General features: G+C 43.2%; 1 long non-coding RNA gene across 1 annotated transcript; it reads left to right on the top strand.

The window, feature by feature from the left end:
* The first annotated feature begins 21,039 nt into the window (after nt 1-21,039).
* LOC101750642 lies at nt 21,040-25,194 on the top strand. Its single transcript, XR_001467472.4, has 3 exons — nt 21,040-21,145; nt 23,982-24,399; nt 24,776-25,194. It is a non-coding gene; the product is annotated as an uncharacterized LOC101750642 (long non-coding RNA).
* The last annotated feature ends 798 nt before the right edge of the window (nt 25,195-25,992 follow it).

Here is a 25,992-nt window from a genome sequence, read left to right as displayed (position 1 = left end):
CCAGGATAGTGTCCTTTCTTTTCTCTCCCCAAATCCTGCTGAAGATAAAGCAAGTGACTGCTTTCTGAGCGCTTCTCCTGCCTGCAGGCCATCCGCTGCTGGAGCCACCTGTGAAACCAGTCATTTTGCCTTTTCTTGTACTTCCTGCAGCAGAAGGCGTGCTGATACAGGCACCCCCAGACTGGCCCTGCATATCACCCCTCTCTGACTGTAGCAATACCTGAGTGTGGTATTTCTGTTCGGGTGGGTACAAACCATCACACACCCAGCCCAGGACTGGGTTCGAGCACCGCAGCCGTGTCACTCCCTATTCTGGTGCTTCCCTATTTAGCGCAGGGACACTGGTGGTCCCTTCCCTCGCCTCATTCTAATCCCCACCCACACCTTGATCTAAAATCTGCCGGTTAGATGTGACTGCTTTTCGAAGTAAATGGGTCAGGTTAGTTAGCACAGGCTGCGATCGCAGCTCTTTGTGTGCTGAGTCACCCTGGCAGCAGATGTCATCTGCTTCTTGTTTGAGGGAGAGGCGCGCAGGGAATTAAAAATGCAGTGTGCTCTGCTGCAGCCTTACACAGCTGTATGCAGCAGGGATGAGGGGGAGTAGCACCGCAGTCAAATTATGGGGGTTCAACTATGAGGGCAGAAAGATGGGGGGAAGGCTTTGTGTGAGCCCTCAGTTCAATCCTCCTTGTGTACTGCAGTGAACCGGCCAAATATAGAACACCAAAACCACTGGAGAAGGAGAGGAAATGGAGACCAAGGAAAAATAAGCCACTGATGGTGATGCAGGAAATACTTCTGAATTAAACCCTTTCCACTGTAGCCATCGAAACGTTCTCAGAAGACCGCAGTTGTAAAAAATGAGTCATTCCTGGCCACGAGTGTAACATTACTGACTTTACATTGTTGACAAGGGATAGTGACGGGTCTGTGTGGCAGTCGGGTAAACTGTGTTTGTTCTTGCAGTCATGTATAAAAATACACATCACTAGAAAATCAAAGCAACAGTCACAACAGACCAAAGACTTTCCATAGGAGACGGAGAGCCTGGTTCTCTGAGAGCCAGTGACCCCAGCTGCTCCCAGAGCTGCAAACGTCACTCTCTCTCAAGGCTTGACCCAGGAGAAAGAAAATCAGGGCTGTAATTCATAACTTTGGCACAATGTTTTTCAACAACTCCAACTGGGGTTAATGGACTGCAAGTCAACTTGCAGAGAAATAAATTGCATCAACCTCCCCTCCAAATCAGGCACATTTGTTTCCCGGAAAACCCAGCAGAACCACTGCAAAAAACAGGGGCTCCGTCTGTGGTTCATGCTGCTGAAGTGGAAGAGCCACCCTCAGTAAGCACAAGTCAAATGAGGTTAAGCTATTTGTCTTCAAAGAGCTATCTGGAAAGGATTATGAATCCAGCAGCAGCGCCGGCCACCGAATGCGCTCAGACATCTCAGCTGAACTCATGGTATCTTCCAACAAAAGGCTTGTTTTTTGTTCCTCTAGATGTATTTGTTCTTGTAGGTGTTTATGGCACTTACTGGCAGTTGACATTGGAAAAAAACACGTTCCTAGACTTGTACTTGTTGAAAAGAGGGACGTTTTTACTGAAATATTTGCTTCTGTTTTTCAGCAGTTTTCTACTGGGCTAAAAACCTCTGCAAGAGCACCCAGCTGGCTGCATTCACGGCTATGTCCCTATGCCACTTTTCCTACATGGCACTGCATGTTCTGACAGCAAGGGGTTTTAACCCTAGGACAGTATTGGCTGTAACTATAGAAATTCCACCTCATTTCCTGCCCCTTTAAATCACCTTCAACAGGGCACTTCACTCAGATTTACGTCAATAGGATTTCAGCTGAGGGAGGCTGAGCACCATTTTCTCTTTTATGACCTTTAAGACGAAGATTTTGAATGTTTTCATAAGATTAAAGAGAAAGATTTGCGGAGCTAACTAGGGGATTTGGAATACCCAGTTCCAATGACCTTCCAGTTGGATATGAGGTAGCACTTTCCCAGGAGGAGGCTTGGCAGTGCCCCCTGTGCCTGGTGGGAGTGTTGGGGGGGACGAAGGAGGCTGTGAGGTGCAGCCCGGGGTCCCCTCAACGCACCTTGAAACCACATGTTCCCCATGCAGCCTGGCTCTCTGGGCTTCCTGCATGCTGCTGGGAGGCATGCTTCTCAAAGTAGAACTGGAAAGCACTTAAAATCATACCATGATCTTGGGATTATTCTAATTCTGTCTTTTTTTTTTTTTTTTTTCCTGCTGAGATTTATTAATTAGACTATTAGACTAGACTGGAGAAAAAAAGTCATAGGAAAATAGACTCCAGGGAGCTATCTTATCTTAGCTGGGCAAAAGAGCAGACTCATAGGTGGCTTCTGTCTCCCTTCACAGTGATATTTGCTCTTTCAAGGTTTGGGAACTCACTTTGTCTTTAACAAAATAAAAGCTATATTATTACCAAAATCAAAGTTCTTATAAATCATTTGAGAAGGTGTTCCAGTTTTTTTCTTGAAATAGTCATGAATTACATGGTCCTGCCTGTTACTTTCTCTAGAGAGAATGGCATGCCCTGCAAACTTGTCCAAAATTTCCAGCATTTGATTCAGCCAACGGTAGGGCACGAATCTGTCCACAGCCCTCCTCCAGCCGGAGGGCTGCCATCATTCTTGGCCCTTTGGCAAAGCAGAGACCCCTGCTCTAGGCTGACCATAACCACAACCTGGTGCAGCCAGGAGGTGCTCACCTCCAGCACTTCTCTGGGGCCTTCTCTGAATAGAAAGACTTTTTAAAAAATATGTTGCTCCCATTTAGTAATGAGCAGCAGATGTTAAAAATGACTAGGTCAGTTTCCACTGCACACCCCCATGGTGAGATGTACTGTATGCGGTGGTGTTAAAGAGCTTGATTATTGTAACACAGATGAGTCCTATGATATTATCCGTTTTATTAGGAAAGGCCCAGGAAACAAAAGCCTGAGCCATATTCAGTCCTGGTGTAAGTGCCTTCATCTTCATTTTCTTTCATTATTTATTCTGCAGCCCAGGATAGGAGCTTTCATCAGAACTCTCTTTCCTTGTTCCTTATATAACAACTTTCTCCACTCCTCCTCTCCATCTGTAGGCTGGAAGATGCAAGTTGTTTGTGCCTTGATACCTATTTAGGGGATATGGGCAGTGTGGGACTACATTCTGAGCAATCGTGGCAAGTATAGAGAATCTAAAGACATCTGGGTTCTGTTTGATGGCACTGATTTTGACTTTGGGCATAGTTAAAACAACATACAATGTGTTTCTCACATTTTTTGTTGTCATTTTCTCTTCTCTCTTAATTGCCATTGATTCTATGCATCTGATTGCTTTGAAGCAGCCAGTGGGTGATTTTCCACATTCTTTCAGTTCTCAAAGTTAGATCACTGAAGCTATTTTCCTTGGATGGGTTTCATTCGTATGGACTTTTGACTACCTTCTTGATCTGGTTTTCTGCCAGCACAAACATTTTTGTTGAGGGAGCTTCCTCCCGTTGTGGTGTAAGTGTTGTAGGTGGGTGCTGAGTGGTGTCTAATTAAGCATCTTCTATGAAGTAATCAGAGGTGTCAAGGAAAGAAATTCAGGCTACTCTGAAACCAGCCTGCACTGTCAGTAGCAAATCTGAGTCAAACTGCAAGCTTAAATGTCTGCTTTCTTGTAAGAGGGCTTAGTAAGAACATAAAGACTTAGCCATGCAGGAGATGAGAACACCCCTGGTGCCAGGAAACTGGAATAGCTTATACAATGAGGCTCAATCACACTCGCTAACTTGCATTACAGACACTGAGCTTACAGTTTTGCAAATGTTCGAGGAGATTATGCTGTTCTCAAGAAATAAAAGCATTCACTAAAAGTAAATTGGCCCTAACTACTACTTTCAGAAAGAGTTTTTCTCTCTCCTCCCTTTTCTCTCCATCTTACAAAGCCAACATGGCCAAATTTATGATTAGTAGTGAGAGGCCCTAGGTTAAATTTAGAGTCATAGAAAGACATCTAAACCTTCAGCACAAAAACAAACAAACAAACAAAAAAAACCCAACCAACTGGCTGACACAGTCATCATGGGTTTATAGGGCAGCACCAAAGCTAGCACACCAAGTATCCAGCGTTTCAAATAGCTCATTCACAAAATCTGTGTACTACATTCTGCAGAGAGTTGAATCCTGTTTGCCTTTTGGGAGTTGTCACATTGAAGCCAATTGGATTACTCATTTGTTTGAAGCAAGCAGGATTTAACCCTCCAAGAAACAAAATGGATTTGCTAAATGAAAGGGATTAGCATTTTCTTTATAATGCTGTGCTGGGGAAAAAAAACCAAAAGACAAAAGGCGACTCTTTTCCCTCTCTTTATGTGGTGCAATATGAGTGGGAAGTTGAACAGGACTCTTCTTCACCCTTTGATTCTTCATTTTAGTTGCCATCTTCTCTGCCTTGGCATGTTTAAATCAGCATGCTGATGCTAATGGCTGTTTTTCAGCATGCTGGTCATATCGCATTGAATTGGTTCTGGAGGGCAGAGCTGCTCTCTTGCTTTGACGTTTGAGACAGTGGATACCGCTTGGTCTCAGATCTAATTTGTGATGGATGTAAGCAGGGCATGGTTTCTGGTTTGGCAATGCAAGAAGTTGGTGAGCCAGCTGCAGGTTTTTGCTATTCTTGTAACGTGCTGATGCTGGAAAATAGGCTGCCTATTGTGGTGGCTTACAAGATCAGGTGCTTCGCCCCTTCTTGAAACCAAGCTTGCTTTCAAGGTCTTAGTCTGAGTGAGCACTATGTTTGGATGATTTCAGCACAGAATGAACCCCTCTGGCAAAGTAAATAGTTAGGCAGTGGGTCCTGTTGAACTAAAAGAAGTTTTTATCTCCTGAATCATGAGGGAAGAATGGTGCCCTTCCATGAATGCACAACTTCTGTATGACTGGAGTAAAAGGAATTGAAGCCACACTGCACTGCATCTCTCACTTTTTGTCATCCTCCCTAAGCACCCAGAACAAGTCAGTGAGCAGTCCTAGATTTCTATGATCTTCATCTGGAGATACGTCCTCTTTCATGGCCAGCATATACTGGACTTCTGCTTTTGAACTTTGCAGCAGCAGCAGCAGCAGCCACCCCTGAGAAGTCAGGCTCTGCATGGTCTATAGGAGATAGACACAGGCTTCCACTCTCATTCTTTACAGGTGCCAGAAGGGGCAGACCTTCAGGGACAGTCCTGGCAGTTAGGGTGAAACCAGCCAGGCTGAAGGTCACCACTTCAGCTTTGCCAGTGAAGATGAAGACAGATCGCCTGGTAGTGCCTGCATTTGTACCCCTATGCAGCTCAGCATTATTCACATTTCTTGCCTGATCTGTGTTCCATTATGAACATGCTCCTCTTACAATCTGTTCTGAAACCTGAGACCCTCAGCATATACTTGAAGCATCATCTGTATCACATGTAAGGAACATTTTCTGTGGGGTAGAGATAAATTCTTACAGCAACTTCAGATTTACACTTCCTAAGATGGGGCGATATTGAAGAGCATGAGATGGGAATCTGGCAGAATTATAAGGATCCTTGTTTGGAAAATTCCGCCACGCATACAGAAGTGCTTCTCTTCTGTCAGTGTATCTAACAGGAATTTCACAGAGAGAGGAATAGTCTGCAGGCCTTCAGTATGAATGTTTCTGAATCTGATCGGTGTGAATCCATTGCCGATCGTAATGCTGTCTCTGATTTGATTTTATTCCTTCCCCAGTTCAGAGACCCGGTGGAGGAGTGCCCTCACAGCAGATAGTCTCTTCAACCAATGCTAAGAAGCTCTGGATATTATGACAGCTCTTACCAAGGCCAAGACTCAACGCAGGAGGTGGCAGAATCTATGGGGAAGAGATTTACATGCACATTAGTTCTCAGCATAAATCTCTCTGCCTCCTGAAAAACAGCTGTGAGCTCCACGGGCCCGGGATGGCCGTAAGACACAAAGGATGGAAGATTTATTATTTCTTTTAATAATTCAGCAGTGATGCTATTTATCTGCCAAGTGACAGACCTCTTGGTGGGAACAATTTTGTGTCCCACCAGACTGCCATGGGAGGTAGCCTAAAAGGTTTGCAGTCAGCTACACAAACGAGAGAAGGAGGGAAAAGGCTGCTCAGGAGTAGCTGTAACCTATGAGGAGTAAAACAAAACCCACTGTGGCAAGAAGCTGCCTCTGAGTCCAGATGCTTCAGCCTGCACAGCAGGCTGGTAACCTGTTTCCCCCTCTAGAAGGGCTCTGTTTCATGCATGCTGGTGCTGAGGAGCAGGAGGCACTAAATGAGAATCAAGTGAGGTCAAGGACCAGTGTTATGAATGAACTGAACTATCAAACTGTGCTGCAGGCTAAATTCGGGTTAGTGTAATAGGTCCCTCGGACTACACCGCTCCTTCATATTGCTGCTCAGGCAGCCAGAGTCCAAGGCTTTTGTTGCTGAGGAGCAGACACCGCAGAATTGCTCAAACTTCTTTTGTACTAATTATTCTTGCCCAGCTGCTGCATAAAAACATTTGCCCTGTGATGACAGCCCAGGTTGCCACATCATCAGACTGGGCATCCAAAAAAGGCAGCCTTCCTCCCATGAACTTCTAAATACCCCAGGTGCAGAGGCAAAGAGGTTTGGTTAGGAGAAACACTCCTATTTGTCATGACATGCATCAGTGTTGGTGAGTAGATTTTCCACCATTAGGTGGGGAGCTCTTGTCATGTAGGCAGAAGGACAGTACTGTGTGTGAGGGGATGCAACAGCTGCCAGGAGCAAGAAGACAGGCTCTGCTGAAGGTCGGAGATGCTCTGTCTGTCTGGGTGCTGTCCCCAGCCTGCAGCAGGTGCTCTGGGAGAGTCGTGGCCATGCCCAGCACTACAGATAGGCTCCTGCCAGCCAAGCAGTGACCTACTTGCAGCAAGACTGAGCCCAGCACCCTGCTCCCACAGGATTTCCCCGCTCAGCTGCCCAAGGCACAGGGCACTAGCCACTGCATGGTGAAGCTGACTGCAAGATTGGCCTCATCTACATTCAAAGCCAGGTGTGGGTGATGCATGTGGGGATGTCCTTACCCTGTTTACTTTTTCCTCTAATCAGAAGACTTTGCCAACGTATCTTCGAATGCAGCAGAAATATTTGTTATTCTTGGACATTAGCAGTGCCTTTAGCTCATGAAAATTGCAGGAAGGGTGAGCAACACAGTGTACATTATCTTCTAAAGAGGCTTTCTATTATTGTAGTGCCAAGCTAGGAGAAAGCATCAAAAGCACAAAGCAGGCAGTGACAGTTATTTGAGTCGTTGCACTGTTCAGGACTGGAAAAAGGTTTCCTCGAGCCATTCTCAAATGACCCCTGCTGTCAGCAGGGCTGGATGGGTATTCCCTCGCTCAGTGCTGCTGGGCTGAATCCAGACCCAAATCTTTTGGAACGGGGCTGCTGTGAAGAGTGGCACATGGCTTTGTTCTGTCTGGGAGTATTGAGACAGGAGCAGCTTAAAAAAATAGGTCAGAGTATTTCTATTTTAAGTTCCTGTCAAGCAATAGAGGGGCCCAACGTGGTGCAGAGCAGGCACTACAGCTCCGTTCCTGGGCAGCCCCTGGGGGGCAGCTGGGAGCTCAGTGGCTGGCACAGCAGTGCAGCATACCCAGGAACCCCTGGCAAGGAGTAAGACATGCTCCTACAGACTTTGTAGATGCTGAGCATCTGCTGGCCCACTCTGGAATAAAGTTCAGTATTGGACCAAATCTACTAATAACAAAATCCTATTAACTCTGCATTTTCTCACCATGAAGGCTGGTCATGGGACCTGGGAACAGTAGCGTCATTCTGCAGAGCAGATCTAATTGTGGAGTCCTGGTCTAAATAAGCATACCTCTGAATTGCAGAATCCTGATTTATACTGTTTATGATGCTGACTTGCTGTTAACTGTGGATGTTACAACTCTCTGCAACTTTTCTTGCTACAAAATGCAGTAAAAAAAGCATTTTCTGGTGGTGAAATGTCAGTAAACAAAACTGAGATGTAAAACTCTCTTTGTGATTATGGTTATGCTTTAAGAATGATTTTGTCTTTCTGCAAACATAATGTGTGGTCTGCATGGGAGTTTTGAGCAAAAATGGTCATGCACAATGACTGCGAATAAAATAATAAGGAAAATTGTTTCCACTTTCAAGCGTAGTTGTTACTTATGGCTTTGAATCTGTCTTACTATAGGCAAGCCATCCTCCTAGGAGCTGGTGATGATTACTTGCCTATTTCCTTCACTCATGGCTCATAAAACCCTCCCCAGGGCAACACCCATTAATTTCTAATTTAGCCTGGTTCCACTAGCCCAGTTGTGCAGCAACCCTAAGTCAGACAGAACTAGATTTCTGGACCTGTTTTCCCTCAAGTCAGCTGCAATCAGGTGGAAGGTGACAAGGGCACAATCACTGAAGTGCAACATCAATTTTCAGGCCCTTGTCTGCAATCTTCCAGCAGCTGGATGTCTTGGCAGTGGGAGATGTGTCCCCAGTGGGAGGGCAGGGGCAAGCAGCTGCTCCAGCTTGCACAGAACACCTCATACTCCTTGCATGAACCGTTCTAGATTTTCACAGTCCAGTGTCCTTGTTCCAGCCTCATCTTCCGTTTGTGCACAGACCCTGTGAATGCCAGACACTGTCCCATTCAGAGCTGTGCCTGCCCCACCAAGCATGTGGTTAGGGTGCAGTCAATATCCTGTGTTCCTCCTGCCCTGCATGTCCCTGCTCAAGCAACAGTACCTTTTAATAGAGATCAGAGCCTGCTGCAGGCCTTCAGAAGCCATGCATGCTAGTGCCTGTCAGCCTGCTTGCTCAGGCTTTGGACCAGGGGCTGTTGTTTTGTTCATGTGTTTCCCAGACGCTGACCTTACCAGTAGCATTTCCAGTGACTACCAAGTATCTCTTGTAGCGCTGCTGAGGAGGCAGCAGAAGCAGAAGCAGACCCCTTGTGAGGAACACACACACACATTCCTTAGCTTTCAAAAAGAAATGAGACCTGAAGTCAGCAGCAGACATTAGTATTTAAAATTTCCTCCCTGGACTTCTAATTTGATAGTACACAATAAAAAGAGACTTTGTGAACAAGAGGAAAATAGATGCCTTAAATTATTGCATCTAAACTGATGCAGAGGCTATCAACAACTATGTCTCAAAACTCCACAGGTAGCAGCAATTTCAGAGCCACTTCAGACCTTACAAATCACAGAGTCTATTCTGGATTTTCACCAGCAGCATCAGCATTGATTTCTTACTAGCCCTCCATCCGGTTGCGTAAGGGATGCATAAAGTTCATATTCTCTCTCCCTCTTTTGGTTTTTAGCCCTTCTGCTATGCTATGTGGTGGTAAAATTTATGTGCCGCTGTAAGAACTCAGAGTTAATGTCCAGACTGATCACATCATGTTTAATGTGGCAACTTGTCTTTGAAGCTAGGGCATACAACACAGCTGAGACTGCACATGCTTTAGAGGTATACGGGAGGAACTTATGGGAGATACTTGGAAGCAGAAATCAGATTAATAGAATTATTATTTTTTGCTTGCCTAAATATGAATACAAAAAGGCTGTACGTAGGTGTTCTGCATTAGCTGAGGAAAAGGATGATGTATATTTCTACTAAGGGATGGCATTATTAAATGTTCACTTGACACGTGAAAAACTTTGTGCTCTGTTAAAAAAAAAAGACGTAGTTATTTATACCATAAATGTTTGCCATGTACCCAAGAAATAATTAGAATACAATTTAATACAGAGCATGCAATTTAAATATGAAGGGTCTGGGATTCATTATTTGGGTTAAAGTTTAAAAAAATACTGGAGTCTGTAATCAGAGGAACCGAAGAACTAACCCAGCAATGCAGCGGGGATGGTACTGGTTCAGGTTCTGCAAACACACTTGGATATGGAAATGCATTTCAGCCTCAGGCTTCTAAGAAATGCTGACATAAGATGGGAAGAAAATGACTGTAAAGTGTCAGCTACCTGGACGGTCTTTTTATGAAGTAAGGAAGTAAGGAGCATCTGTTTTGCCTGCGGATCTGGATTTACCTCTGTCGTAAGAAATGACGGAAAGCCTTGGCTGGGAGTTTTTCCAAAAAAACACAGAGGCTGAATTCAGTGCTTTTCCTGTCCAATGCTTGCTGAGACTTTATTAGCCAGCATTGTTCACATCTGCTTATAGGTAGCACACCAGAGGAGCATGTGATCCAGCTGTTGCTATGGTATCTAGTGGGATTTTAAGAAAACAACAGCAGAAACAGTGGCAAGAACCCCTCCAGCTGACACCTGAGTTAAAGGGACATTGCCAAAATGATGGGTTGAACATACTTCACCTTTATTTGGCATCATTTTTTCTGAAGGAACTGAGCATTCAGAACTCCAGTGAGAATTATGAGCACCTGGAGCCTCGGGGAGCCTTGGGGAGAAAGAATAACAGCACCAATAATAACACCATCCTGTGATTCCTTTTTTAATGCCTCCTTAATTTAGCAGAATGACATCTGCTTTCAGTTGAGCTCTGAAAGCATTCAGAATGCCTAGTGCATCAGCAGTGCAAGAGGACAGACATCTCAGTCATTACAGAAAGCAACTTGTAGGCAATGGGACAACAGCAGCACTCGAACCAGCCTTCCCTCATCTCCCCCTCCTGCATGCCAGGCTATAGATAATGGAGATGCATCAAAACCTTGTTCCCAGATGCTTCCCAAACAAGGCTGGTCACCCTAATGCCACCCTGCAGCAATGTACATACAGCCCATCAGAAAAACATAGAGGTCCTCTGAGACCTGACAACTAACAAGCACAGAAATCCCAAGAAGTGCTTGGCTGAGCTCAATACTCAGCCTTTTGTGAGCCAGCCAGCAATTTGGAGACTGCAGAGCCTCAGGAGACTGGGCTTTCCCTTGCTTCTGCTGGTACCTCCCTTCAGTGGATTGCTCAGAAATACTGAGATTACTGTTCTGGCCTGCAGTCAGCCAGGAGCAGACTGTGAATCTGCTTTGTGACAGCAAGAACAATGTGCAATGCAGTGAGCACCCCTTGCTCTGGGCTCTGGGAGGTATTCGTGGATAAGATTACCTGTTTGAGGTTATGTTATATTTAGTCATAAAGTGGCTGTGAAACAACTGGCCTTGAAGCTGGGGAAGGTTTCTTCTTTCACCATTGCACCCTTGAAGACTCTGAGGAAAAAGCCCAACAGAGGCCAGAGTGATGAGCAACCTAGGAGACCAGCCTGCTGTGCTTCTCTGCCTTCCAGCCCAGGGGAGGCCACTCATCTTTGCCAAGTACTGTCCTTGCCCACAGCCATGGTGCAGCTATGGGTAGCTGTAGTAGGCCAGGACAGCCTGCAGAACATACCCCTGTGCAGTGCCCTGACTGCCTCCTGGGAATTGGTGTCCAGCATGCCCCAGCTGGGAAGAACTTCATTCTCTCTTGCAGCTGATGCTTTGAGTATTGCTGATTTTGTCCCAGTGGTTCTTCTGTTTTCAGTATTAGGCTTGAAGCTGATAACATCTGAGAGCCAGCACCATGTCCACTTGTAGTTACAGAACTGCTGTGTGCTACTGGCAGGCAGGCAGGCATGATGCTAATGCAAGGACAATGGGCTTTGTGTTGGAGGAAAACTGTCAAGAAATCTGCTTTCCTGACTTCAGCTCAGATAGTCTGCTCTTCCAAGGCTAGTAGGGGGCTTAAACACGTGTTTCTCCTCCCAGGTTCCTCTTGAATATTACAGACTTCATGAATTAATCAGAAGAATACTTGGTGCAGTAGGTGGAGATATGAGAGACTGTTTATGTTCAGCAGGAACACAACATCCTTTGTAAAACTAATCTATAAAACAAGGACTTGCAAGAACTGTAGGCAGTTTAATAGCTTACTTATAGAACCTGATGATAAAATATGCATTATCTGATATTATGTAGCTTTTTTCTTCCTGACAGAATATGAATAATTCAAGATTTTTTTTTTCAACTTCAAACCTCTAACCATGACCCAGTCGAATCTTTTCATCCTGAAATGCATTATCCTGCAAACCACACCTGGAGCCATCGTGCTCTTCACATGCAGTCTCACTGCATGCACGCGACAGGACATCAGGGCTGGACTGAAGAGCCTGGATAAGAAGAGGCTCCAATGTATTTCGTATAGATGACCTGTGAAAGCTCATCTGCTAAGCCCACAGTAGAGAAAGGCTTCAACACTTACTAGGCAGAAAGAGGCACTTCACAATGACAGCCCTCAGCTCAGGAGTGCCAACAAGCTGGCTTACCAAAATGCTGATAGAGAAGCAACAGATGAGAAGTTTGGGAACTTCTGCTGCGAGGCTGGTCAGATCGCTGGTAACAGCCATGAGCACAACGCAGGAAACTGCTCCTAGGTCGCATTTGCCTCTTGCTCAGCCCTGAAACATTTAACTTGTACTGTGGCTGGCACTAGACCTTTATCTGTGTGCAAGCCTCTTCTTGTTGATTCCCACAGAATATTAGCGTCTGTCTTTTTCCCTGTTTTCATTCTTTTTGGTCAGCCAGGATCAAGGCCTTCCTTCAGGAAGAGAGGTATTTGCCAGGGACACCACTAGAAGCAGAATTTTGTCCCAGATCTCCAATTCTAATCTTTTCTTTATACAGAAGCTACTTAGTTGCACTGTCTATGGGCACAAGTAACTATTTCCAATCCATTTTTGTCTTTGATTCTGTACCTGTGCATCTTTGCCTCAGCTTCCTTTGCCCAAAACTGTCAATGAGCAGAAGAGTTTTTCACTATATGAGCTACTTAAGCTGCAAATATTTGCTTTGCCTGCTGCTTCAGTACATCCCATTAACTTCTCTTCCCACATCCTCTATACCTTTGTATTTGCCTTTCTGTGTTTCTACCACTCTGCTTGCATACAAGTGTGATCTCACCTCTGCTACAGCTCTTAGTCATTTCCTCTTGCCCCTTACAAACCTGCTTCCCTTCATTCCCCAGTTGCCAGCTCTCTGTAGCCTTGCATAAGCAGGAGGCTTCTATTGCCACTTCCACATATACAGGCAGAGGTTACAAAGTGTATTTATCAATCTGATCAGCTCTTTTGTGGCTGTTAAGCTGCAGAGATCTCAACCTCTTGTTGTTCCAGTGGGCAGAGGGGACATATACATGTGGACTTGGGAGAATATGAAGTTTAATTAGTTTGCATGGGCAAACTAAAGGTGATTCTGTGCATGCCCTGTATGTCCCCAGATAAACTCTCATGTCAATTTTTAATTCCTGCTTCATTTAGAGACTAAGAATATTTCTATTAGTAAACAACTTGTTTGGAAAATATCCTTTGTAGGGTTGGTGGTTTTGTGATCATTGCTCAGTTACCCTGGATTAATTCCTTAATTTTTATTAATTTTTAATTTCATTAATTTTAAATCAAATTTAAATTTAAATTTTATTAATTTTTATTAAGATGCCCAGAGTGCCTTGAATATGGGGTAGGTTCCCAGGAATTAAAGATTGACACCACCAGAGTTTCCCTGGAGACTTCAGAACACGAAAGGGCAAATTACTGATGTACAGAAAGCAAACTCCTGTTCTGGCAACATGTTCACAGCTGTTATGAAAGAAGGCACAGTCTTGCAAAGTGAGGTCAATAAACCAGACAATAAATCAAGTTTATGAAAGTCTTGACTGGTGGGACTACATTAAAACATTATCTGTGAAATGTATGACAGCCATGGATGAAATAACTTTTATCTCTGGAAGGCGAGTGGAAGCAGATTGATTTCATCTGTCAAGAAGCAAGGAAGAAACACTGAATATTGATACTTTGGGAACTGTCCATGAAGTGACAGTGAGAGACAGAGGCATAGCAATGTGTGGTAGGAACACACACAGCACTGTTTAAAAGTTCATGGAAATGCAAATGAACCTATGCAAAGAGGACAAATCTTCTAAAGAATCTCACACTTTTTTCTTCTGCATGTTATCATCACTAGAGCTCGTAGAGTGCTTTGTTTGCTGAGTGTGCATAGCTATTTACTGTCCATTGAGAAGAATTTTTTTTCTGAGTACAGACAGCAGGCAATACTAAGAAAGGATTCTGAGCATGCTGGCAAGGAGGTTAGATTTCTTGAGTCTCTTGGTACCATCTTTCACATGTGGCTTTCAAATTAGCTCCAGTGAACACATACTTCTGTTTGGAACCTGAATTTCAGTTGGTTCAATTTACAATAATTAAGAATTACAGAGAGAAATAAGAAGTTAAGCCTAATTATTCTTTTATGACTATTCTAAACAGGCCTGAAATCTGGAAACTGAGGGTGGTGGTGAACTTGAAAATTAAATGGGCAGCTGGCTGAGTTTATCAGAAACAAATGATCCTTTTTCCAGCACTTGCTAACTGCTTTTGAAAGCTCTGTAACTATTGCTGTTTTGCAGCCAGATACCTTGAACACAAAGAATAAAATGTTAAAATGGCTGTGCTCCAAGCACACGTGGTAGAGGCTTTGTTACAGGCTAACTATCCCAAGTGCAAGGCAGTGTTTTTAAGAAGCAGTAATGACTCTTATTAGACCAACATAATAAGAAAACCAAGTATGTTTCCTTCAAGTCTGGAATAAAAGCAGTTATCCACCTAAATATAGGCTGAGAACAATTGCTGTGAATTCAGTTTTCAAACTTCTGTGAGATTCTTTGGTTGAAGTTGCCTAAAGATTTGCAGCTCCTTAGTAGGTAATTAATAAATGCTCCAAAGGCGAGTGTCCCCCTGATTTTTCCACAAGCAATTTTTGCCACCAAGCAGCTGTTTTAATCTGCACATATTAATAGCATATGTGACCTGCTGTGTTATAAAGGCTGCTTATTGCACAGCACTTAAGGTATGCTACGTACTTAGTGAAGATTAGAGTACCCCCAAGGAACTCAGATGTCTATCTTTAAAACTTATTCATTACAGCTATGGCTAGGAGTAGACTGTCTTTGTTAGTTGAGTTTGAGTTCAGGCTTGTTCTCAGGCTTGTTGTTTCTCTTGCTTGCTTTGGAAATCTATGGAAATCTATGGAAACAAGACAAACTGGAAGAAGCCCAGATTAGAAGAGGAAAACGAGGGATATGCCAGTGTGCTCTAACCTGCTTCTTTCCTGGAGGGTATCTGAACTGTACTACCATGGAGAGTTCACTGCTCTGTAAGCATAGAAATTTCAGAGATGTTAAGTGTTGCCCTCGGTTACTGGAAACCTCTTCTAAAGCAGACGAATCATCCATTTAAAAAGCATTAACACCATCAGACCCAGTCCAAGTCCTTTGATCAAACAATGATACTGCATAATGTTACTCTGAGCCGTGCCAGTTTTACCCTGTGCTTCAGGGGAACAGCAAAGCATCATTATTTGAATTACATGTGTGGTCCCCAGGCTGCATTAAGCCCTTGAAAAAGGCTCTCAAACTTCATATTCATAAAAATAGTAGACGAAATAAAGAGAAACATGAAGGAAAAAGGAATGGAAAGAGCTCTACCAAATGAGAAAAGACATTAGATTTTTCTTCTCCTGAGAATACTGTCTACTACGTTGGTACAAAATGCTGATGTTCACAGATTTGCCCATTTAAAGCTCATGCTACACAACAGTCCTTAGCTAACAGATGTTTCCAAATGTGAAAGGACACTATTGTCTGTTGAACTTGCATGCTCCAATGCTATCTAGCCATTAAAATCAAATTATGGAATCAGGAAGAACCAGATCTCAAGTATCAACATCTGTAGGATCCTGAAGTGAGGCCAGAGCCATTTATAATCATCCTGCTTGTCTAAAGAGCTATATTGTATTACAGCAAGGTTTTCAGAGAGGTTCCAAACACAACAAGGAAACAATAAAAGCAAAGGAGAAAGGAGGCAGCAGAACTTTAAAAACTGTGTACAGCAACATCTGCTCTTTGCAGCAGTCACTCATCTTTGTCTCTCCTGAGTCAGAGCCTAAATCAGAATCAGCCAGAAGGTGGCCTAATTAGATTGCTTTTGTATTCAAGGTAATGCCACCTGGAGTCATTAACACCATAAATTACAGGAGCTTTCTCATGACAGAGCATTGCAGTGTTGATAAATAGGAGCAGGCAGAGCTGAGTGGTTTTAGAAATCAAGACAGAAGGAATCAGGAGAGTATGGCAGACTTCTGGGGCTGCATCTCAGTGGATTTTATGCAACATTATCGTGTATTAAGAATAAAAGGATGGATTAGACAATAGAAAGTGTCAGCATAGGCTGACATGGGTTCTTTATGGATTCAGTATAATTTTTTAGGCTCTAAATGCGCATTCATTTTCAAAACAGAGAGGAAGGAACTGGAAAGGTTTCCAGGATACACAATATTGTTAATACCAAACAACACTGCTCTACAGATATCTTATCAGAATGCCTGGGTCACATGCTGTTTCTGGTTCCTTGTTTCTTTGGGAAAGTTCCAGTATGACACAGGAGCAGAGAAGAGAGAGCCTGGCTGCTATTGCTTCTTTTCAGTACATACAGAAGCACGAAGTTACTACACAGCAACTCCCTCAGTAAGGACTGACTGGTGATATAGCTCAACCAACTTTAAACATGTCGCATATAGGATTTAAGCAGACCCTAGCATTTAACATTCTGTGGAAATAAGGCCTGGTTTTGATGCATCTACTTGGGCACTGAGAAATCAAGGCGCTATTCAAACCATCCTCACCAGGAGCTTTGTCCACAAAGGGCTCATGCAAAGCACAACCATCACACGTCTGATGTCTGGAAGAGCACAATGGCAGCAAATAGATGTGCAGTCTAGCCCCTAATATATGAAGAACATAGAAAGTAGATAAATGAAGCAGACACAGAAAGGTATCTGGAAGAAAGGGAAAGGCACAAATGTAGGAGTGTGTCTGAGTATGGAGTAGAAAACACCTGGCCAGATTATTTTAAGTGGTATTTTCTTATTAAAAAGAAAACACAGCTATAGAGCAGAGAACTGAAATTCCCTTTACATGAATTGTTGGCATAACCAAAGCTTCTGAGTGACAGAAATAAGGGATCTTTTTAAGATTTATAGGAATTGTATGACTCTGACACACTTTCTGTCATTTGGCAGATGAACATTCATCATCCTGGGCAAGAACCTCTGTTCTTGAGTTCTGTTGATTTGGGAATCAGAAATCAATTGATCTAGATGCCTGAGGGAATAAACATATATATACATACATATACTGGAATTCCTCCCCTCCCCCCAAATATATATATATATATAAAACATATACATACATATATATATATGTATATATATATATTGCTTGGGGAAGCAATTTTTGTGTGAAATTACCTTTCTTTCACAGAACAGGAATGGTCATGGAGTCAGCACTGAAGGCTGAACTCTGCAGCCTGTCTGATTAAGACATGGTATTGAGGGAAAGAATATGGATTTTGAGAAAAATGAGGCATTTTCAAGATGAACAAGTTTCCCACATAGTGAAGGATGTGGTCATTTTGAAAATTATCTGTAAAGAAAATGGTACAAATTAGCTCCTTTGGTATTTTTTTTTCTTTTGATTCCATTTTCTTTTGCATCTCCATTGCTAAGTGTTATACAGTTTGAAATAAATAACAGTCAGTTCTACCACGTTCACCAAAGGTATTACAAAGCACAGGAGGGTTGTCATGGAGACAGGTATTCATAAGGGAAGCGATCAAATCCCTAAAATATTTAAGCAACACTCACTCTGCAGGACAAACAGTAAGTAGGATATTTGTGACAGGAAGCTAGGATGGAACTTCTCATGTTGAAATTGAGAAAGAAACAAAAATCCACTTTGGGAAATAAAACCAAGTGGCTGCTAGATGTGTTTAAATAAGAAAAATTGTGCACAGCCACTTTAATGTCTACATGAGGACAAATCAACTCACCACAGAATAAGAAATAAGCATAGCTACATCTGTGACTTTCACCTGCTTCCTGAGTCTGAAATAGTATGATGCTTTTTTATGATGAGGAAAGTGGGTTTTTCTGGGCAGTTCAACCTATCAAAAGGAAAGACTTATACTTCCCTTTTGTCTGCCATTTCTTTTTGTGTGACTACTTAACTTACTGAGCTGATGCAGTCAGCCGGTGCTGTGCAAAGGCAGATGTGCCTTCTGAGGATAAAATAGAGAGGTAGCTCAGACCTACAAACATCTAATTCCTAACAAGTGTTGTTTTAATATCAACTCTTCCCAGACCTGGAATAATACTAGAGGCAGCTGCCAAAGGCAATCTGAAGATTACCGTTTCCACTTGGATTTAACGAAGTTAGCTTTGAACTGGTAATTACATCTTCAAGCAAAATGGATGTGTTTCGTGAGATGAAAATTGGACAGCTGAACTCAAGTTATAGCACAGCCACAACTGTGTCCAGCATTGTTGGGAGGCATTGGGAAATGAATTTTGATCAGATTTCCAGTTTTTCCCATTACTCATGGCCCCTACTGCTCCTTTTCGCCCGGTTTCTTCTTCTTCTCCTCCCTTTTGTATCATCTACTCATTTCCACTCCTCTCTTTGCACTAAGCAGCAAAGGAAGAATGCTGAGGAGAAAAACACTGCATGAAAATAAACAAATAGAAATGGAAATCAGAACAGATATCTCAAGCGAAACTCCCATGAACCTTCACTGGGATATCTGCCCAAGTCAGGGAGCACGGGGAAGGCAGGAAATGGCCTAAAGAGATCTTTAAAATATTGCAGAGCTTGTAGTTAATTCAGATCAAGTGTTACTGAAGCTGGTTTATGGTAATGAAGAGAATGCTCTGCTGATGTAGGAGGGGCACATAGTTTTTGCAGTATTGCTGCTTTCCCAGGCTCTCCTGAGTCTGTCATTTTGTAAGCTCCATGTTTTAACCCTCAGGAGAGTACCGACTGGGAACTGAAAAGGTTTTGAGTGAGACAATTTATGGCAGGCCAAATACCATGAATTTATCCATTTGGCCTTACAATAAATCCCCCACTGATTAATGCGGCTTCCTGAAGGGCCTGATAAAGGAGCCCTGCAGTTGGGGGTGGCAGGTCTGACAGCCAGTTCCACTGCAGGCATCACACAAGTGCCTCACCCCTCCGGTTGTTAATTAACAGAGACAAGGAGGAGATAGCATTAAGTAAAGGTTCCTCTCCTGGTTACTAGCTTACACCATGAAAACCACAGGTCCTTGTCACTGATGCAGGGGACCATGGTATCCTGACCTTGTCACAGCTTGGCATCCCACAGTGAGCTTGTGTCCTCTCTTAATCTCGGCTCCCTTTCCCTTCTGCATCCAGCTCCAGCTTCCTCTCCTTGTGTTCAGTGCTCTGAACCATGCTTTCTAACCTTGCTTCCCTTTTTTCCCTGGTGAGATCTCCTCTAGGTGATTCAAACAGTGACCTCTGTTCAGCCAGGCACCAGGAGGTGTTTACATTACCTGGTAGCAACTTGCTTCTCCTCTCCTCCTCTCATGGCAAACTTCTGCCTCTTCTTTCTGCACACTCTGCCTGACAACCTCTCTTTCACAAAGCATTTAGAGAAATGCTACTCTCCCAAAATACACTCTGTGCTTCAGCATGCACTCTGTTATTTTGCAGAAGGCTGCTGCAAATCTGAAAAGTCAGCTCAGGAAACTGGCTGGCTTCTTAAAGCACTGACCTCTGCGTACACGCAGATTAAACTCGAGATCCACTTTCTGAGCCATGTATCAGTGCTTGAGGGGAACAAACAGTGATGAAACCGTGAATACTTCAGCATATTCTTAGCTGTTATGTGTGCTTTGGGCTGCACAGCTAGTCCAGAGTAATTAGGGTGCACGGTGCTCTGGTACAAAGGCCTCCCTCACACATACTCCATGCTACCCTTGCCCTGGGGGCTGAGTAGAGCCCTGAGGGATCATCCTCTTCACCACCAGCCTAGACCTCAATGAGATTAACCTAGGCAGCTCTGTGAGGATGGCAGACTTGTCCTTGGGATGCGCAGCCCACGCAGGCCACTGTGCTCAGGGTCAGGTCTGAATTTCACAGCTCACATGAGTCTCTTCAGTCTTTGCCTAGCCTTAAAACTGAAGGAGTTTCTGGGCAGGGTCACACTTTGCCTGAGCTGGTCTTAGCACAAAGATGGCACTAATTAAACAGTTACGTAAATAATAACCACTTCAGGTTAGTTAATCAGCCTAGATAACATATCCAGCTCCCACACAGCACTCTCTTCTCATCCACACAGCAAACACTGCAATTTTAGTGCAATGCTGATGCAGTGTTGAAACACCCAGTAATCATTCATTAGCTGAAACACTAGCATCTAACAGCAAGCAGCATAGCATCTCAGCTCTGCATCCCCTGAGGCCCTCAAGAGATTATTAAAAATCCCCAGGTCCTCAGAAATGTCAGTCTGGGAATCCCTTTGTTTTAAACAAAATGAAGGACTGGTCCTCTCTTTGAAACGCCCAACTTATTCTCAGAGCCTTTTTAAATCAAATACAGATATGCTCTATTCTTTCTGCAGATCCATCTGGCTGCTTAAAGGCAAAGAAAAGAACACTGCCACATAAAGTGCGTACGCATCTCCAGACAAATTAAACCCCAGAGCCAGGTCAACGACCAGCTGAGTATCCTGGGGATGGGCAGGTATTTTAACCGTGTGGCAGCTTGCTGGAGGAGAAGGAAGGAGAGGACGTGGGGAAGGCATAGGGAACCAAAAAAGAGAACAGATTTGTTATTAGAAAGATGACATTTACAAATACCATTCCCTTTGGGTGAAGTTACACTTAAGCTAGATGGCTCAGACAATACTAAAACTGAGATGAGGCTTTATTTCTGAAGTTCTTTTCTTCTGAGGAACCTGAGACACTTTCAGAGAAGCATGAATTAAGCCTCACAACAGTAGTGTGCATGAAACAGTGACTATTCTCCATTTAGTAGAAGGGGTATACAAATGCAAAGAGGTCATGTGAGTTGTTTGAGGGCGTACAGGAAGTCTGTGGCACAGCACAGAAATAGAATCCAGACCTCTTGACTCCTAGACTTGTACTTCAACCACAACTCATCTTTCTTCCCTTAAACAATCAAGAAGTTGAAAGCCAAGCAGCATCAAGTCAAACATCTGAGCGATGCTTGTCTTAGATTTGTAAGTATATACCTAAAATAGCATACGCATACACAGGAAGAGATAATTACTTGGGGCATTACATATTATAGCAAAGTATAAATAGCAAATTTGTTTTCCTCCTCGCTGCTGCTGGAATGGGGCTCTGAGTTCATTCTTGTTCCCAGCTGGGAAAGGATTTCGGAACATAGAGTTGGGGGAGGAAGCTGTTAGTGCATGTTTGCTGACCAGGATCTTTCTAACTTCAATCAATAAGATATTTACAAGAAAAATAAACAAACACGCAGGAGTGCATTGCTGTCTGATAAAGATGAGGCTACAAGGAATGCAGTAGCTAAGGATGATTTTTTTTGTCTGTAGTAAAAGCTTTTATAGGGTTTAAAAACATGTTAAATTATTACAGAAAGAAACACCAAGCAAGCCTGGAATGACTACTGTTTATTACTGTCTTTGGGTGGAACAAGGGTCACTATTTTTGGAGTGTCATTATTCAGTGTTAAGTAGGAAAAGCCACTCTCAAGAGACTTTTCAAAAATGAAAAGTTCCTTGTCTTTTTACTTAATGCCTAAAATCTGTTTTCAAACCTGCGTTCCATTTCCCAACTTAGAGCATCACAGAAAGAAAGCAATCTTAGACAAGTTCACTTTCTTTCATGACTAAGTATTGAAAAATCCAGCCGTGTTTTCCAGTGCTCGATCACTGTGCAGGTTTGTGTGACACTGCCTATTTCCTTTTGGCCCAAAGTGAGGCCCTCCATAGACGGGTGTGGGCTCTTTCCTGAGGTATCTTTGAGTCCCATTATCCAGACACATCTCCAGTAATGTTAGCATAGTCAGAAGGCATTAGTATCAAAACCATAGAGAGAAAACATTGAGGGGTTATGGTAGCAAATTAAAAGGAGATGAAAAAGCAGAGACCTTTTGTTATTCTTTTATTTCTTACCATTGTTGTTTTGTATTCTAGCTATGGTGGCCTGTTTGTCTGAATGTGTGTGTTCTGAGTCCTGATTTCTAGCCTCACTGCTTTACAGTGGTACTTTAAAAAGCACATAATAGATTCCTTTTAATTGCCTGGCTCCCGTAGTGAGCAGCCTATTGCGTTCACTAATTGAAATACCAAATTAAACAACACAATGACACTTTATAGGCAGTGCTCCAGCTATGAGATATACAGAAATAAGGTAATTTCTGCACGGGTCCTTGGACCTGGAAGAACTGCTCTTCAGACAGGAGTAAAAACAGACTTGAGTTTTGCCTCATTCCAAATTAAAGGAGAGCTCTGTGTGCTGGCGTGAGACTGCAGTCTGAGCAGAAGAGCTGGATGCCAGCCTTCTTCCCCAGATCTCAGCAGTTCCTGCTTTTGTCTGGACATATCTGTGACAAAATATGGACCAAAAAACATGAAGAGAAGACAATCAGTATGAGAGCAAGCTACCAGAATGGCCACATCCATTAGTCTTCTCCCCAGAGCAGAATTGCCACCTTTCATTAAGCCACGGCCATTACTTGTTATTATTACTGAGTTTATATTGCTCCATGGGGGTTTTCCAGTTGGACAGGAACACAGTGCCTGAGGATTTGCTGGTGGCTGGGTTAGGATCATTTTCAAATCGGAACTAATCTGTGCTGAGCAAACTGGCTGTCGTGTATAATTTATACTGAAGGAAAAAATGCATAGTCATATATATCCAAGTAGCACCCAAAGAAATGAGACTCTGGCATCACTGACACACGAAATTTTGGGCTTTTTCCAAAGCCTCTGTAGCTTGAAACTGCATTGTAAGTGATATAAGATGTGAACTGGGCTTATTTTATGAGTCGTGGGATAGCAAATGGTGCCCTTTTGCTGCTCAGCATCATTTGTATCTTCAAGCTTGATGCATACTATAGCTCTGCAAGCAGGTGAACCTGTAAGCTAGGGTCTAGAAACCGATAGAGGTAATTTGTAATTTGCACACAAAATAATCTGCTTAGATAAAATAAACATGAAGTTTGATCTTTGTACAAAACTCATTGCAAACCTGAAACAAGTCTTTTGTCCTATGTTATCTGTTTTGAATCAGAGAAAATACAGGATAGGCAAGGTTTTCTAAACAGCATGCATTTGTCTCTGTCTTATAGATTAAGTACTGTGGTTCCAAAACAGACTAGAATTTCACAAACCTGAACTGAGAATAGGGACACTAAAGACATTCAGAGAATGGTCTATGTTCACCTCATGAGAGGAAATGTTCTTTGCTGTTGTGAGGCTGTGACTCAAATCACTAAGGTGCTGAAAACCCGGCAGGACTCTCTTGTTGCATGGGTCTGCACTTGCACCAAGAGAATGATGGTACTGGAGTGTGACACATCATTGTACTCAGAGGCAGCATCAAGTAGTGAGAAAAGGTCACCTTGTGTCTGATTCAAAACTGGTAAAAATAACACCTTGAAGATCCCCACTGAACCCAGCACAGGAGAGCTGAGTAGTTCATGAAACGCAACAGAGCTCTGACAAGAATTAATTCCCCAGCTAAAGTTATTTCTGTTGTTTGATGCTGTACCAAAAAGACAGTTAGAGCAGGGACTGTTTCCTGTGGGATTTTCATTCCGACCTTTAGTTACACAATCACATTCATTTCAAAGACATCTGATTGATTAATTTTTTAGGTAAAAGCCAGTGAACAATGTTTAATTTATGCCTTGCAGTTTTAATAATTATTTTCATTGTGTTAGTCATTCAGAAAAAAACTCCCTCAGCATTGCCAGTAGGAAGTATTATTTACTTATTACTTCCAGAAGTTGCAGAACAGCTAAAATTCATCCGCTTCGTATGATTACCTGTTGTGTCCTATTCATTGTGTTGTAATCATGCCTAGGTGATGTGGCTCAGACTGTGTTCCTTCGGGCTGGCTAGAAACTGACACAGAAACATCACTTCCTGAGGGGTCGTGAGAAATGGAAGAAGACGGAGGGAAGAGGACTACTGAGACACTGAGACTTTCAAACCCATCTTCTCAGCCTTCTCCTTACCATAAAATGACACAGCAGTGTTTTCTTCTGTTACCATGGTGTTCTGCAAATGACTTCAGCTCACTAACTAGAAATTAAATGGGCAAACCTCTGAAAGTTTGGCAGTTTGAATAAACATCTGCAGGGATCTGGCTGGACCTGGGGACAGGCTGTCCTTTGCAAAAGAAACCACAGAAATTGCTTGAGACGCACCACTCTTCTAAGGGCTTGTGCTGAGTCTAAAGGAAAGAGTGTGAAGCATGTAATGTCTGCACCCAGAGAGAGGTGAGAGAGTGGCTGAGAGAAGTTTCTCATGGGGAGAATCTACGCAGTGCAGAAACCTAGAAGTGATCAGAAAATAGGGAGCTGCAATTTGAAAATAGTAACAATCTGCAGTCTAGGCAAAATCTAGGAGTTCATTTAGAAGACCACTGGGGGCAGAAAGAAGCTGCAAAAGCTCTGCTAGAGTATTACATCACAAATGGCTGGAGTTATCTGACTTTGCCAAGGCTATTCTTACCTCTGTTACTAAAGCTTCCTGACGTGGGTTATGTGAGAATTTAAGTAAGCTTCTTCGGTTGGGATGGGCATTTTTTTTTCTTCTGACTAAGCGCTCATATAAGAAGACATAAATTGCTCCACAAAATGCCTCTCTTTCCAGGGGGAAGAGCTATTTGGAAGGGACACCTGGTGACCGCAGTGGCCATGGGGCCACCAGCCAGCCTGCTCTCCTGGGTGATGCAGCCGACTGCAGCAGAACAACATGAACATGCTGTCAGATGCCTTGCATCTGTGTACTCTCATTCCTGCTCTATTGTGCAACTATTCCACTCCAGTCTCAGCTGAGGCTTCAAGTGGGAATAACCCAAAATACCACAACAACAGCTGTTTTGTTGGATTTTATGGAGCTGAAACCCAGGAGTCCTGGAAATCTTCAAATAAAGCTTTTTCCCATAAAAGAAACTTCCAGATGCATAAGCCTGAGTGTTTGTGAGCAGCTCATGTCTGTGTAGTAAGCTTGCATTTTTTATGTCTTCCCCTTGTCATTTCATTTATAATAAATGTGTAATAACTTGCTAAGTACTGCAGTAATTCCTAAGAACATTAATGCATTATTTGATGGTGAAATTTCACTGGAAGGCCACCATCATCTGACTCCACATATTTTAGCAGGCTTTCCTTTACTGAATAGATTGCCTTTGAATAAAAAATTCCAAAATTGAGAGCAGTCTTTAGGAAAAATTTTCATGGGTTTGACAAGCCAGTGGACAAGGGTTACAATGCTCAAAGCTGCCTGTGATATGTAACATGTCTTTTTTACCAGGCGGTGAAGGAGCATATTTCTACATGAGGCATTTCAAAGAAAGCCAGATCATTTTTTCCACAGGCAGCAGGATGCTGTGCGCAAACAGTCACCCCACGTTTGTCATCTTACAGTAAGGCTCTGAGACTTCACCTACGGAAGCTTCACAAAGCTTTACAATACACTATCTGCTCACTGTGATGTCTTACACACTTTCCAACTGCTATAGAAAAGGGTGAAAAGGCAACTTAATCCTAACAGAATTTGTGTAACACCTAAACAGCTCTAGGTGGATGTCTAATGAGCTCTTTAAAGCCTCCAGCAATGGAGCTGGGAGCCTGTGGTCAGTTTGCTGCTTTGCTGTTGTACTCTTGCTATTAGAAAGCTTTTCCTACGGCCAAAGTCTCACTTGCTGCCATGCAGTCCCACCACCACTTGCCTTGCTTAGCACAGACATGGAGGACATGTGATTTCCTTCCCCTCTGCAGCGGTATACTGTGTTCCACGACCTCCGCTGTCTGCTTGGTCGCTCCTTCTCTGAGTGATCACACACCCTTCAGTCCTTTCTGGCTGAT

Source organism: Gallus gallus, chromosome 7 (assembly GCF_016699485.2).
Source record: "Gallus gallus isolate bGalGal1 chromosome 7, bGalGal1.mat.broiler.GRCg7b, whole genome shotgun sequence".
NCBI classification, from domain to species: Eukaryota; Metazoa; Chordata; class Aves; order Galliformes; family Phasianidae; genus Gallus; species Gallus gallus.
The sequence above is the reverse complement of the archived record's forward strand: the minus strand, read 5'-3'. Positions and strand labels throughout refer to the sequence as shown.